This window comes from Manis pentadactyla, chromosome 5 (genome assembly GCF_030020395.1).
Source record: "Manis pentadactyla isolate mManPen7 chromosome 5, mManPen7.hap1, whole genome shotgun sequence".
Taxonomy (NCBI): Eukaryota; Metazoa; Chordata; class Mammalia; order Pholidota; family Manidae; genus Manis; species Manis pentadactyla.
Genome location: NC_080023.1, coordinates 44,028,988 through 44,044,321, shown reverse-complemented (window position 1 = coordinate 44,044,321; position 15,334 = coordinate 44,028,988). Strand labels below are relative to the sequence as shown.

The following is a 15,334-nucleotide window of genomic DNA, read 5'->3' as shown; positions in this document are numbered from 1 at the left end:
AATATAGTTTATATACAATATTATATGGGTTTCAGAAGAACAACTTAGTGGTTTATCAATCATATATACATTATTAAATGCTCACCATGCTAAGTGTAATAGTCTGTCACCTTACAAAGACTTTACAATATTATGAGCTATAGTCTCTAATTCCCTATTATGAACTGTATTCCTTCCACCCCTTTGACTAAATTTTTTTACAATTTGAAGATTGCATCTCTTTATTACCCCTTCACCTGTTTCACCTGTCCCTGATTTCCGTGGTAACCACCGGTCCATTCTCTGTGTTTATGAGTCTATTTCTGTTTTGTTTGTTCATTTGTTTTTCAGGTTCCACATATAAGGGAAATCACATGGTATTCCTCTTTCTCTGACTGGTGTATTTCACTTAGCATAGTGCCCTCTAGGCCCACACATGCTGTTACAAATGGCAGGATCTCTTACTTCTTTATGGCTGAATAACATCCCATTGTATCTATGTACCACAGATTCTTTCGATAAAGAGCTTTAGAGATAAATGTAAGTTAAAAGATTCACCACTGCTAAACCAGCCTTACAAGAAATATTAAAGGGTCTTCTTTAAGAGGAAAAGAAAAGCATAAAGCCTATTTAAATAGGCCATGACCAGAATCATTTTAAGAGAAAGATATAAAACACTGGAGAAATGGAGTGCACTGCATAGAACAAGACAAGTATTGTAAAGTAAAATTTTGTTTGTTATATATGTGTGTGTTTACTCGGTCATGATGTGAAATGCATGTCATGCTGAGGTTTGTTAAGTGAAAGGGTTTGAGAGTGCTTGTTTCGGCAGCACACACACTCTAATTGGAGTAATGCTGAGATTAGCATGGCCCCTGTGCAAGTATGACATGAAAACTCATGAAGCATTCAATGCATTTTATGTTTTTTTACCACAGTTCAAAAAGTTTTGAGAAACCTGGTATTCAGTGCTCTCTATGGGCCCTTCCTTCTACCCTGTAGCCCATGACTACTCCCAACCTGCTGTGACCTCACCTTCCTGTCACCTCCTTCTAGTTAATACCATGTAATTTTGGTCCATCTATTTTTTTGTAAGAGGGAAAGCAGGGCAGTGTGGTGGTTAAAAGAGCCTGTTTGAGTTAGCTAAGTCTGTGTTTGAATTGAACTTCTTCACTTACTAGTTGAAGTATCTAGAAAACATACCCAACATTTCTTAGCCTTGGGTTTCTCATGTGGATGATAACACGTAGGGCACATGATGGTTATAAGATTAAATAAGATGCTGTAGGTAAAACTCATCACAAATCACCTTGTTCACAGAAAATGCTCTATACAGCAATTATCTGACTTCCCATCACACCCAGATTTTAAGGTACAGTCTGTAATTTAGTGCCTGGAACATACAAAATTATAAATACCTCATGCTTATCTAATTGGGAAAATAAGGATTCCAGCCCCAAGCAGATCCCAATGCTGGAGGGCAGCCATTTTCTGCTGGTACGCTCCATTACCATGCAGGTCTTGGGAGGGGAGGTGGAGCACTCTGTGTGTCCTCAGCCCACGTGTCCTCTTCATTCTTTCTCCTGCATTGGTCAGCTGGACACAAGAAGGCAGGGCAGAAGGAGGCAGGTCCTAGCTCTGATTTGCTTCAAGGATCAAAATGACCATGACATTTCAGTGCCATCAAAACCAACAGACAGGTGGACTCTCAGGATCAGCCACATCACAAATTGGACATTTACCTGAGAAGTTTTCAGAAAGAAGTACAGGATGAAGAAATGAGGAAGAGGTGGTGGCCAGAACACTGAGAAATGGGGGGAAGATTCAGACGTTACAGCAGGAGCAAACAGCCATCTTCAGTCAACAAATGAGCAGCTCACTAGGTCCTAATTACCTCAGAAATAGGCTGAAACCACAGCATTGTCTTGTAAATGATTCATTTCAGGAAATACCTACTAATCAATTACTAGGGCTTCTGTGTAATAGTTTCCCTGGATTTATAGGTGGTGATTGTGTGAATCGGATCACTGATTCTAGAATGAGATAAGCAGCAATACTGGTAACCTAATCTACTTACTCCAAGTAGCTACAAAGGAATTAGCTGCCCTCAGTGGAAGCCAGCCCATTACTGAAGAGTGAAAAGAAGCCCGTTCATCATGGCTGAGCCTCACACCAACCCAGTCTCCCCAGAGACTGTTCAGTTCTGCTGAGAAGATGTTGATGGAGAAGGGGATAATGATCCATAAACAGATTTATGGGAAAGAAGGAGATAGTGAGGGAAAGGGGGAAGGAAGCCACATGAAATTGCACAGGAGAAAAAAACAGGCCTTAAAAATGATTACAAATTTTAACAGCACAGTATTATAAGGACTGATCAGATAGTATGACAAAGAATAGGATTATTGAAAGTAGCACTTGATGTTAGTGCATTTTTTTCTGGAAGAAAACTTGGTTTGAAATTGGTGAAAAAGAAAGTCTATGTGAATAATGTAGCCCCACCTAAAAATATGTTGCTAACACAATAGTTTTTCAGGAAAGAAAAAGCAAGGATGCCTGGAAATAGCTGCATCTAATCAGCCCCCATCCCAAGCAATCAACTGAAGTCCAGGAAATTCCATATGTAACCAGAAGAATAGACATCCTGGAGCATTTTGCCACAGTTAAGATTAGCGGAAACAGACCCCTATTGGTGCTAGTAACAAAGAAGAATTAAAGGTGAAGAAATTGCTGTGGGGTCCCTGTGCCTCCCTTCTGGGAAGGTGGTGGCCGCCCAGGCAAAAAGGATGGGACAGAGGCAGTTGTCTTGCCTGCAGGGACAGCCCTTTGTTCTGAGGCCACCTCTTCAACAACAGTGCACAGCAGTGTATTTCTCAAGGGAAAATAATAAAAACAACAACAGTTAGGGTTCAGCTAATCCTCCTGATTTATCCTAACATCCCTCAAAAATGTTTTCAATGCAGCAATGGCTTATAATTAGCACTTTTTGGGTCTTATTTAAGAAATCCTTTCCTACCCAAAGGATAAAAATATTCTGTATTTTCTTTAAAAAGATTTAAAGTTTTTCTTTACACAATGAAATCCCCCTTCTGCATGGAATTGAAAGACAAAAAGCACAAGCCAAAAAGGAAAAGATAAGTGTTTTATTTCATTAAAATTAATAATGTCTGCTTGCCAAAAATATCATAAAGAGTGTAAAAAGATCAGCAACAAGCTGAGAGAAAATCTTGACACCATATCTGACAAACGAGTAGGATCCAGAATATAGAAAAGTGCTTGCAACCTGTTGAAAAAAATGAAAAAATGTCCAAAAAATATGGCTAGGTAATTCACAGAAAGAAATGAAGGTGACTATTCAAAATATTAGAAGATTCTCAACTTTGTTGCCCAACAGGGAAATGCAAATTAAAATCATAATAAGATTATTTTACATCAACTAGAAGGAAAAAAATTATGAAGTCCGATAATACTAAGTGTTGGCGATGATGTGGAAAAACAGAATCTTATATACTACTGTTGGGACTGTAAAATAGCACAGTTTATTTAGGAAACAATTTGACACTGTCTAGCATAGGTAAAGGATACAATTCCAGCAATTCCACTCCTAGGTGTGTACCCTAATGAAATTCTGGCACATGTACACTAGGAGACTGTTGATTGAAGCTCTATACATATTAACAAAAACACAAGCAAAGCTGAGCAAATATTGTTTGGGGCTACCTACATTATAATCAGCTATTTTTAAAAAGTGAGAGTATGATAAACACAAAATTCAGGAAAGTGGTTATGTTTGAGGGGAAATACAGGAAGATGGGAGATGGGGAGGAGGACACAGCTAATTTCCATTGTATTGTTATTGTTGGGCTTCTTCTGTTGGCCTGTGGGTTTATATTCATTGCACATATTCCATTATGACCACAGAATAGTACATAATAAATTACTTTCAATTTGTTAAAAAAAAAAAGGACAATGAACAAAAGTATCTAATGGCCCAGTGCCAAGGGAAACAAAGGCATTGTTAACCTCAGTCTCACTAAAGTAAGAAGGGAAGGGTCATTTGGGGTGTGATGGATTGCTCTCTGTCAGGGAAGTTCTGTGTAATGTGTGTGCCCCTGGAGGTCCTCCCAGAACATGGGCAGCTGGCCTAGTGACCAGGGCCTGTGCCCAGGGTTACACCCTGTTACTCAGGTTGGCAAGGAGCCTGGGTGTGCAAGTGGTGATCAGCTGTGGGAAAGGCATGCCACTTAGCACAAGAGTGCTGTATGGGTGAGATCTATTTAAGTGATTTTCCATGCAGAAAACTGAGGCTGCCATGAGGCAAGGTCTTTTAGTCTATTATTGGGGATATGCTACTTTCCACATCAATTGCATACATTTGCCATTGAACTGAGGCTTTTATCAGCAGTTAGCATTTTGATTTGTTCTTTGAAGACTCAGTACTTGGGTCTTAGCACCGTCGGATTTTGTAACCCTAGCTACAACACTTTTTTGTTGCTATTTTTATCTTTAATATATTTGGGTCTTACCCTCTCTCCCACAAAGATTATAAAGTTAACCAGATGGCAGGATTTTCTAAAGCCCTGTTTTGTTCACCCTTGATACCAAAAACTTGGCAAAATAAGTGCTTAATATTTATTTTTAATTTTGAAAAAATTATAAATTCACAAGAAGTTGCAGGACAGAGAGGCCCCATGTACCCTTTCTTCAGTTTCCCCCAGTGATTATACGTAACTATGGAACAATGTCAAAACTAGGGAATGGACACTTGGTTCAATTTGTGTGTGTGTGTGTATAGTTCTATGCCACTTTATCACATGTGTGGATTAATGTGACCACCACCAAAGCCAAAATACAAAACTATTCCATCACCACAAAGATCTCCCTTTATAGTCATGCCCAGCAACCTGCACCCATCATCTCTAATCCCTGGCAGTGAGTGGCTAATCTTCTGTCCATTTTTATAATTTTGTCATTTTGAGAATGTTATGCAAATAGAAACCATATTGTGTATGATCTTTTGAGATATTTTTCATTCAGCAAAGTGCCCCTGAGCATAGATTTAAGTTATGTTTTTTAAATCTACTTTGCCAACTCTGTCTTTGAATTAATACATTCAGACCATTTACATTGAATGTAATTATTGGTATGTTAGGGCTTAAGTGTGTCATTTTATTTTATGTTTTCAGTCTATTTTCTTCCTGTTGTCTGGAATGAGTAATTTCTATTGTTCTATTTCCAAGCTCACTAATTCTTTCCTCTGTCCTCTCTGTTCTCTTGTTGAGTCCATTCAATTGGTTTTTAAATTTAAATCATTATTTTTTCAGTTTTAAAATTCCCATTTGATATTTCTTTACTGAGATTTTCTATTTTTTCATTTGTGTTGAATATGTTTGTAATTGCTTGTCAAAGCATTTTTGTGATAGCTGCTTTAAAATACTAACATTTATGTTATTAACATAACAGATAATATTAACATTTGTGCTATTTCTGTGTTGGCATTTGTAATTGTACTTTCTTATTTAAGTTGAGATTTCCCTGGTTTTTAGTATGGTAGTTTTTTTTATTGTGTCTTGGATTTTTGGGTTATTGTGTTATGAGACTGAGTTTAATTTAAATCTGTTTTAGCAGGCCTCCTCTGAAATTGTGCTGGTAGGGGAAAGTGGCATTATCTTGTTACTGTCCAGTGGGAAGAAGAACATGTTTCCCTCTAGGTCTCTGTGGATACTGAGAGGCATGGTATCTCATTACTGCTGGGCAGGGGTAGGAGATCAGGTTCTATAGGTCTCTACTAGCCCAAGTTGGCTAGGATGGGAATGGACACCTCAATACTGCTCCCCACCTGGCCTCATTGACACTGTAGAAAGCGATTCACTGTCACTGGGTGGAGGGAAAATTCCTGAATTTTTACATACCTTTCTTTATCTAGAAATAAAAATAGCTGCTTCTTATTGTTATTTTTTTGTTTGTCTCTGTTGAAGGGTCAAGAGAAGCTGTACATATGTTGAGAAGTCCTAAGTTGTTATAATTCCTAAAAACCTATATGTAATTAACATATTACATAAGCAGCAAAGATACTTGTTCTATAGCCACTGGGAATAAAGTAGTAAGCATAATTTGTTGTTTTGATATTTGGCAATAATGTGATTTGGTGTGGTCTTTATTATAATGGATATTTAGTGGGCTTTTTCAATCTGGAAATTTGTTTCTCTAGTTCTAAGAAATTTTCTTGTTTTATTACTTTCATAATTTCTTTCCCTCCATTTTCTGTTTGTGCTTTGGGAACTTCTATTTGTAGGACATTGGGCTTATTCTTTTGATTCTCTGATATTTCTTATCTTTTTCATTCTCTGGTTTTCTAATCTCTTCTCATATGTTATACCTTTCTGTCTTTTGAAAGACTTTTCTCAATTTTATTTTTTGGATGTTTCAGTAATTTTTTATTTCTGCTATTCTGCTTTTAATTTTCAAGATTAATTTCCTATCTTATACTATCTTTGTCTGGTTTTGGTGTCAAGTTATAATAGCCCTATGAAATGAGGTGGGTAGTTTTCCTCTTTTTTTCTGTTTTCTCAAAGAATTTGTGTTAAGATGGGAATTACCTGTTCTTTGAATGCTAGAAAATGCTTAGGTAAAATGTTCAAGGACTGATTTTTACTTTGTGGAAATATTTAACATTTTTAATTTAATTTCTTTAAGTTGGATTATTCAGGTTATCTATGTCTTCTGGAGTAAGTTTTTGTCATTTTTTTCCTTGAAATTTGTTCATGTTATTTACATTTGCAGATTACTTGTTATTAATATTTGCTTATTATTCTGTCATTTCTTTTCTGCATTGGTAATTATGCTTACTTAATTATTCCAAAATTTTAAAATTCATTTCCTTTTTTCTCTTCTCAGTCTAGTTAGAATTTTGTTAATTTAATAGCCTTTTAGAAGAGCCAGCTTTTGCTTTAATGATATTCTCTAATTTGTCTGTTTTTTACCTCATTAATTTTAGCTTTTAAGTTTACTACTTCTTTCATTCTATTTGATATATTTTTTGTTCTATTATTACATTCTAAAGTTACATATTTAGCTTGCTAACCTTTTAGTCTTTCTTTTTTTAGAAAAACACTTACATGTCCATATTTCCCTTTAAGTATTGCTTTAGCTGTACTACACGTTTTAATTACCTTTCCATTCTAAGTATTTAAAAATTTCCTTTATGATTTCTTCCTTGAAGTTTTTTGAAAGCGTGCTTTAAAATTTCAACAAAGAGATTTGGCTATACATTTTATTTTGATTTCTGAAATAATTGCATTTTAGTAAGATAACTTGTTTTGTAAAAATTCTCATTATTGAAATTTGTTGAGACTTGTTTTATGGCCTTACGCATGGCCAATTTTCATTTGTTCTGTGTATGTCTGAAATGGTGTCAATTTACCAAATTTAGATGTATTATTCTATACATGTCCATTGCATCAAGCCTGTTAATCATATTGCTTAAATTCATATTATTCCTGGTTATTTTGTCTACTTGGTCTCTCAATTATTGAAGGAGATATATTAAACCTTCTTACTATAATGGATTTGTCAATTTTATAGTTGTTATACCTTGTTAAAATCTTAAATTAAAAAAAATTATGTAGTGACTCTTTGCTTTAATAATATTTTGTGCATTTTAATTATTGGTGTCTAGTGTCAATTTAGCTTTTCCTTAGTATTTGTATTATCATATTCTTTCATCTTACTGTCAATCTTCTTGTGTCCCTAATTTTTAGTTGGGTAAATAATTTAAAGGTGGATTTATTTTTTTACTCAGTCTGATAGTCTTTAACTTTTAACTGGAGAGTTTATGCATTTACATTTACTGTGATTATGGTATGTTTGGATTTGTTTTGCCATTTATGGTGCATTTGCTATTTGTCTTTTTATATGTCTTTTTCTCTTTTTTATTAGTTTGCTTTGGATTAAGTGTTTTTTTCTCATTTCATTTTCTCCTCAATAAACTGGAAATTTTATCTCTATCTTTATTTTAAATGATTCACTAGAGATTTAGCAAAGTCTAAAGTTAGGACATTCATTCATTCTTTTCTGAAACAATATTACCAACTTAAAATGCTTTACCTTTGATCATTCCATCCCAGCTTAAGAGTGTTGGCTATGATTATCCAACATTTTAGTTATAGTCATTAACCTTACAAATTACAATGTTGGTTTAGATTCACCAATTTATTTAACATTTTCTTGGCTTATCATTTCTTTCTGCATCTCAGACTTCCCTGGGGCTCATATTCCTCTTTGGAGTACATCTTTTAGAAATTCCTTTAGAAAGGGTCTCTCAGTCTTTATTTTCTAAAAATATCTTAATTTAGTCTTGTTCTTGAAAGATCATTTCTGTGGTGAGATCATCCTAGGTTAATTATTATTTCCTCCCTGCTTAAAAAAAAAATTCCATTGTATTCTGAGTTTCATTGTGCCTATTGTGAAATCATATGTCAATGTAGTATGTTCACTTGTCAGTAATTTTTTCCTGACTGATTTTAAGATTTTCTTTGTTTTTCATTTCTTTTATTCTCTTCCTTCCTTTCCCCTCTCCCATTGTACATCCATCCCCACACCTTCCTTCCTTCCTTTCTTTTTCATTCTTCTCTCTTCTCTTCCTCTCTCTTTCTCTCTCTCTTTCCTCCTTTTAGTATTCTGCAGTATAATTACAAGTTATTTACCTAGATTTGTATTTCCTTTCTTCTTGGTATTCCTAAATCTGGGGATTTCTGTTTTTTGTAATGTATGAAAATTCTTAGTTGACATCTCTCTGATTATTGCCTTCTGCACTTTCTCTATTATCTCTTTCTTGTAAACTGATTAGATATATGTTAGGTGTCTTACAATCTCCATATCTTCTTTCCCAAATACACATGTTCATTTTTATTTTTTCTTTAAGGACTAACAGCTTAAAACTTGGGAGATCTCTGTTATTTTTAAAAATAAATATATTCCAAATATTTTGATTAAGAGCATTTTAATCATAAAACCAGCATACATTACTGTGAATCCAGTTAAAACCTTGCTCAATGGAACCAACAGCAGCAATAGCTGAATGCTTATTATAAACATATTTGGTGCACACTTTTTGAACTGTCTCAGCTCCTATAACATCAATTCCTGTTTGAGGTTCAGGAATGGGAATTTTACTACAGCATAATGTTTGCCTACTGAACTATAGAGTTATGACAACATGTTTGTTTTTAGAAGAGTTTTGGTTTGTGCAATTTTATTTTCATGACATATAGAGTCACATCTGTTAGTTTTGAACATGTACCATATCTGCAACAAAGGCTGATTTACAACTTATATAGATTCTCCACAAATCCTATATCTGTGGCAGATGAGCTGGGCTGGCTTGCTAGATCAATTCATTTCTCCTCTGCAGTGGCAATCCTAGTTGCCAAACAATGTGTTTGCAACTGGGAGAGAGATTGTATCTGGGTGTACCCACCTAACAACTTCAGCAGCTCTTGCAAGGTATGCCAAAAGCATCTTGTCATCCCTTATACAAACCTTACTTTCTGTGAGTTTGCAGGGTAGCAAGATTAATAGTTCTCCTTTGTGAGTGGACAAAAAACCACCAAAATGAAATTTCATTAACTCAAGTTGTTCAGCATAGGAAATTCCTTCAGTCACAGCAAGGACTATTCTTGGTCCTTACAATGTATGGATATATAGTCCAATAAGTCCCTGCAGTTTATAGATTTGATATTTCAGTTGGTCCCCAAACTGTCCATCCAAGTACAATATTTTGATAAGCTGTGGCATGAAGATAATAAGAAACAACCTCTTGTAAACTGCTTCAACTTCCTGTGTCTCTGTAAGGATTACTCCATATTTGTGTTTAATCTCTGCTTCTCTCAACATACTGTTTTATATTATATCAGCTGGAATTTCTATCTTGGCAAATCTTTAGAGAATTCTTTGGCATAGCATATGGTCTGCTTTCTGGAGATATAATCATTGAAATGAGCACCTATGTTTTCATTTTCATGGCCTAGATCCAATTTGGATTTCTTTTTGGTGCCCTTGAAATCTATATGTTCCAGAGAATGAGCTGTTCCATTATTCTCCTTATTTTCATATTACTTCCAGCATCCATCCAAAGCCCAACTGTGCATGTTGACAATCCAGTCTTCAGAGGCCATTCTGAGTCTATTTCCCAACCATGTTACTCATGTTTCAGCAACATTAAAGACAACTTGTGTAGTGACTGTGTGTTTCTCAATCTTTTCTCTTCAAATTATAATGGTAGTCCATTGACACCTGTGATCAGGAACTCCTTAGTGAAAACCCGGAGGCAGTGTCACATCACAGACAACAGCATGCCTCAGACCTCCACTGCTACCATTTCCTCTCCATGTTTTTCAACTTGTTTTATTTTTTCAATTTAGTTTTTCCTCTGTTGCATACTGAGTAACTCTTCGGTGCTTTCTTCCATTTTATTAATTCTCTCTTCCATTTACCTAATGCTATATCCATCTAGAGTTTCTAGTTTCACTTGTGTTTTTTCATCCAGAAGTTCTATTTTGTTCTTTTTTCAAATCCACCTGATTACATTCCATAGTTCCTGGTATCTTGTTATACTTCAAATATTATTTTCTTTAAGTATATGAAACCTGCTTATCATCTGTTTCTTAATTGATAATTCCAATATCAACCATTTTTGTAGCTATAATCCTGTTTGTTATTCTACTTATTCTCATTCAAATGACATTTCCTCATGTGTTTTCTAATGTTTATATTTTAGTGAGCTTATGATTACCTGAGGGAAATACCTGAGGCCTTGATTTAAGGTCTATTTATCTTGGAAGGCATTACTAATCTTGTATCACTTTTAATTCTAGAGTTAGGTATTTTGGGACCACAGGTAGTGTGAGTTCTAGATTCAGGCTCTAAATCCCCATGAGGACCACTTGTGAATAGGAATTTTCAGTATGGACTGTACCAGAGTTGAGGCTGAGATAAGAAAATGTGTTTACTTTTTTCCTTTGTGGGATAGGAAAATAGTTTACTCTTTTGGTAACTATTTTTGGTTTATCCTTGCAGTAAAAATGTCAACTTTTGGGTCCTGTACTATTTAGAAAGTCTTTTATGTGTTCCTGTAGTTCATGTGCTAGGCATTGTATCTTGCTTCATGCCCATTGAAATGAAGATTCTAGGCTGCCAGGGATACGTTGATGCCCACAGGGACCCATTGCTCCAGGGTAGTTACCTCTGAAGATTTGTGCTTTCTTATATTTTCAGCCTCTGATGATTTCTATCATTTTCTTGACAACTCAGATAAAGCATTTGAACATCTTTTATCCAGCATTTTTAGTTGGTGTGATCTGGGGAGGTTCCTTATGGTTATTCATTCTTTAATATTATAGGAAATGGAAGTTTTGGCACTATTCTTAATACTCTTAATTATAAGGTTTCTTTCAACTGTGAGATGAACTGATATAGTCCTCTCTTCTACCCCCCAGATAAAAATCCTCTGAACACATTAGACTTAAAGACCTGAGTTTTTGGGGCCAAGCTAACATTTTACCCCATAATAGTATGGCTACTGCCCCAGGGCAACCCTGGACAACTTCTGCCAGTAGAATACAGACTGAATATAGACACAATGAGAAGGGACAGTGCCTGGCTCACAGATAGGCACCCAGCATGAAGTACTTATTTTGAGCCTCACAACAAACTAATGAAATGGGTAGCAATGCTTTCATTTTTTAGGTAAGAAAACTGAACTTCAACAATATTAAGTAATTCATCTGAAGGACACAGAAAGAGCTGGAATATTCTGAAAGTTCCCCAGGCATATCTTCCTGCAGCAGGCCTTCAGAGGATCTGTGAGTCAGTCACTTACTCATTCATCCAATCATGCATCCATTTATGAATTCATTCCAGAAACCTTCCTTGAGAACTTGCCATATGTATGACATTGTGCTATGCACTGACATGAATAAGTAAAAAATGGATAAGACAAAGAGCTTTCATTCTCATATGGGAACACACACAATTATAATATAGTGCAGTAAGTTAAATGATAGGGGTTATGAGAACATTGGGAAGGGCATTACCACTGAGACCAGCTCATGTAAAGCTTTGGAGTGGGAGAAGGAAAGTAGTTGCTGACCAAACTGGGTGGTGAGATGAAGGAGGAACATCAATAGCAAGTGAAGATGAAGCAGTCTTTCTTCTTGAAATGTACTTGCAAGAGCTATTTCCTTTTTCCTAAAAAGAGGGAAATATGAGCTCAAAACTACTATCGTTAAAAAGGATTTATTCTTTCTAGTTACCAGGAGCAAAAGCTGTTGTGTTTCAGGATCAGCTCACTTGCAGGATGGAACAGATCAGTGATGATTTATCCAGCTTGTGATTTTTTTCAGAAATTTGAAACATTGCACAGGGGAAAGACTTGTCTGGTGCAATTGCTAATAATTGCACTTTCCTCTCAGTCACTCAAATACTTATATCAAGAGATTTAATCCAGTTTTTGCCTATACTGCCTCCCCACTGGCCAACAAAGTTTCCATGCTGGGTCTTGCAAAATTAAGCTATAAGCTCTTCTTCCACCAAAGGTTTGAATCTGAGCACAGATGTCAGAGTTAATCCAGCTACCCCAGACACTCTTAAAAGTAGATTTGTCTTGCTGCATTTTTAGTGGTGGAATTTTCCTCTACTCAGCAACTTTCTTCACTTTGTTGGTTATACCTAATTGGGTTTATCTTTGTCTGAACCTACATGATGGACAGACCTTTTGGTAAGTGGACTGTGTTTATTTCTAGGGCTTAAAATGTGGGTCATAGACACCTCTAGAGACTAAATATCCACTGGGAATCCTTATCCCACTCTAGCTGTTTGTTCTGAAAACAAAACTGTCATCAATGACCCTGGAAAACAGAACCTGGAGCTTTAAGGATGTTGTAGCAGTTACATGATATTACAGCTAAACTGAGTATGCCCAGTGGTGTTAATTGGGGTCAACTTCCAACATGCTTTTGAGGTCTGTGATTGCTACCACTATAACCTAAATCTTCACGGCTATATACTTATCAGTGGTCCTACTCGATCTCTGGTCTTTTAGATAAGTCACTTACCATCATAGTTGAGCACGTAATTTGAGATTGGGGTCTTTCCTAACTAAACTTTGCTGAGTGATCTCTAGTGAGTCCCTTATATCCATAACTCTTGGCAATACAGTTTGGACAAGACAGAGAGACTTGTTTCAAATCCTGACTCTAACACTTTATAAATGTGTGACCTTGGGCAAGTTACTCAAATTCTGTTAGTTTGTTCATCTGTGAAATTGGGACAATTATGTTCTTCCCAAAGTTTATTGTAAGGGTTAAGTGAAATAATGTATATAAAACACCTAGCATAGATCATGGCTTAGAGAAAGCATTCAATAAGTAGTATTTGTGGTTCTGATTTCCTTACTAACAGGGACATAATGTCCTCAGTTCTACCAAGAATGGGTTGCCCACTTTTTGCCAAGAAGGGAGAGACTACAGATTTAGGGTCAAAACTGTATGGAAAGCAAGAACAACAGATCAAACTGGAGATTGGTAAACTGATTATCTACATTCATACCTGCCCAATTTTTGGCAAACACCTTCTAATATCACAATAAATGTGGAACAAAGGGAGGATTGGCAGGAGGTGAGACTAGTTGAAATTGGTAACTGTTCTGCAGCCTGGTCCTCCCTGTTGCCACAGCTTGAGTTCATCATTCCTGTGTGTACAGGACTCTGGTGCATGCCGCTCCTCTTCACTTCTTACTACATGATTTGTGAGGTCACTCTGCCCTGTGTGCCAGAAGTTGGGCCCTAAAGTGCCAAGGGGAGCAGTGTCAGGTGTGGTGCCAAAGGAGACATGCTGGAAGTGACTGTGAGAAGAGCCCAGCTACATTAACGTGCTTGGCGCTGTGCCGGAGCCTAGCAAGGATGGCTGTAAAACAGCATCTTCCCAATTGCTTACCGGTGAGTGAGACAGCCAAGCACACAGGCAATGTCGCTGCAGAGCAGTGAGCGTCACACAGGTTGAGCATAGTGTTCCAGAAGCCACAGCTAACCCTCTTGAGAGGTCAGAGATAGGAGCATCAGTGCTGAGAAATAAAGGTGTAAATAAGGAACCAGCCAAAAGAGCAGACACGTGCACTTGCATGTACGTGACTCTGTGTTAGCGGGACATAGGGGGCGGGAATGTTAGGAAGAGATAAGTGAAGGAGTATTTGAAAAGTGCTCCTGGTGTGAAGATACACCTTGGGTGGTGCTTGGAGGTGAGAAGCGCAGGAATATTTGAGGAACTATTTACCCCACTGCTATTGCTACCTCTGGTGTCTTGTAAGGGGATCTGTCAGCTATGGAAAATTCTTTGGTGACCTGCACAGAGGATTCCTCTTCTCTGAAGACCCCACTGTGAGAGCCAAGTCTTTTTTCACTACTTTCCTTTGGTATTTATTTTTCTTCTTGTCCCCCTTCCTCCTATGCCTCCTCCCTGAATGTTTCTACTGCAGCCCTGTGCTCTGTCAAGGAGCTTTGCTGCACTATGGGATTTTCAGGGAACAAACCCATAGAGATAGGATCTGGAATATAACCCATGACCTTCCTCGCAAGGTGCACCTTATTCATCAGACAAAGGCATTTGCTGTTTGAGGTTCCTGCCGTGTTGAGCCCCCACTTCAGGCCTGACCCCAATCCCCAGGACCTTTTTATGGGCTTCCCTCTAATCTCCTGTACTCAGAAAAGGAACCCCAGTGCTTCCTGCATCCCAGTTCTGTCTCTCAACTCCTGACAAAACTATTGTACAGTCACCTGAATTGAGACTAGGAAAAGCATCCTGAATCCACTATTTACAGAAACATCTCTGGAACTATCTTCAGTCTCCCTCCTTCTTCCTCTCTCTCTTTTTCTCTCCCCTGGCTCCACTCTCTATCCTGTGTCCTTTTCTCTTGCTCTTCATCTCTTTCTCTCCCCGTCACTTCTTCCTCTCCCTCTACTCCTCACCAACCATGTGTGAAAAATCTCTCAGCTGTCCCTGTCATCGACTTCCAAAACCTTTATAATGATCATTCCCCATTGTCCCAGTTTCCCAAACTTTTCCATGCAATCCAAAATTTGTCTTTCTGAAAGTATAATTAATATTTATTAAGAGCCTAATATATATATACATATATATATGTATATAGATGAAATCACTTAATCCTTGAAAAAAATCATGTGAAGTGAATATGATTATACCCATTTTTTTTAAATGAGATAATTAAGGGTCAGAGGTATGAAGTAATTTGCCCAAGATCATCAACTAGTGTGTAGCAAAGAATCAAAACCAGGTCTGACACAAA

At 36.9% G+C, this 15,334-nt stretch overlaps 1 non-coding gene and 1 pseudogene across 1 annotated transcript; one reads left to right on the top strand and one right to left on the bottom strand.

The window, feature by feature from the left end:
• Positions 1-795: 795 nt before the first annotated feature.
• LOC118917447 (U6 spliceosomal RNA) lies at positions 796-899 on the top strand. The gene has a single exon (XR_005026801.1). It is a non-coding gene; the product is annotated as a U6 spliceosomal RNA (small nuclear RNA).
• Positions 900-9,306: 8,407 nt separating this feature from the next.
• On the bottom strand, positions 9,307-14,038 carry LOC118917415 (mitochondrial-processing peptidase subunit beta-like; annotated as a pseudogene).
• Between the last annotated feature and the right edge of the window lie 1,296 nt (positions 14,039-15,334).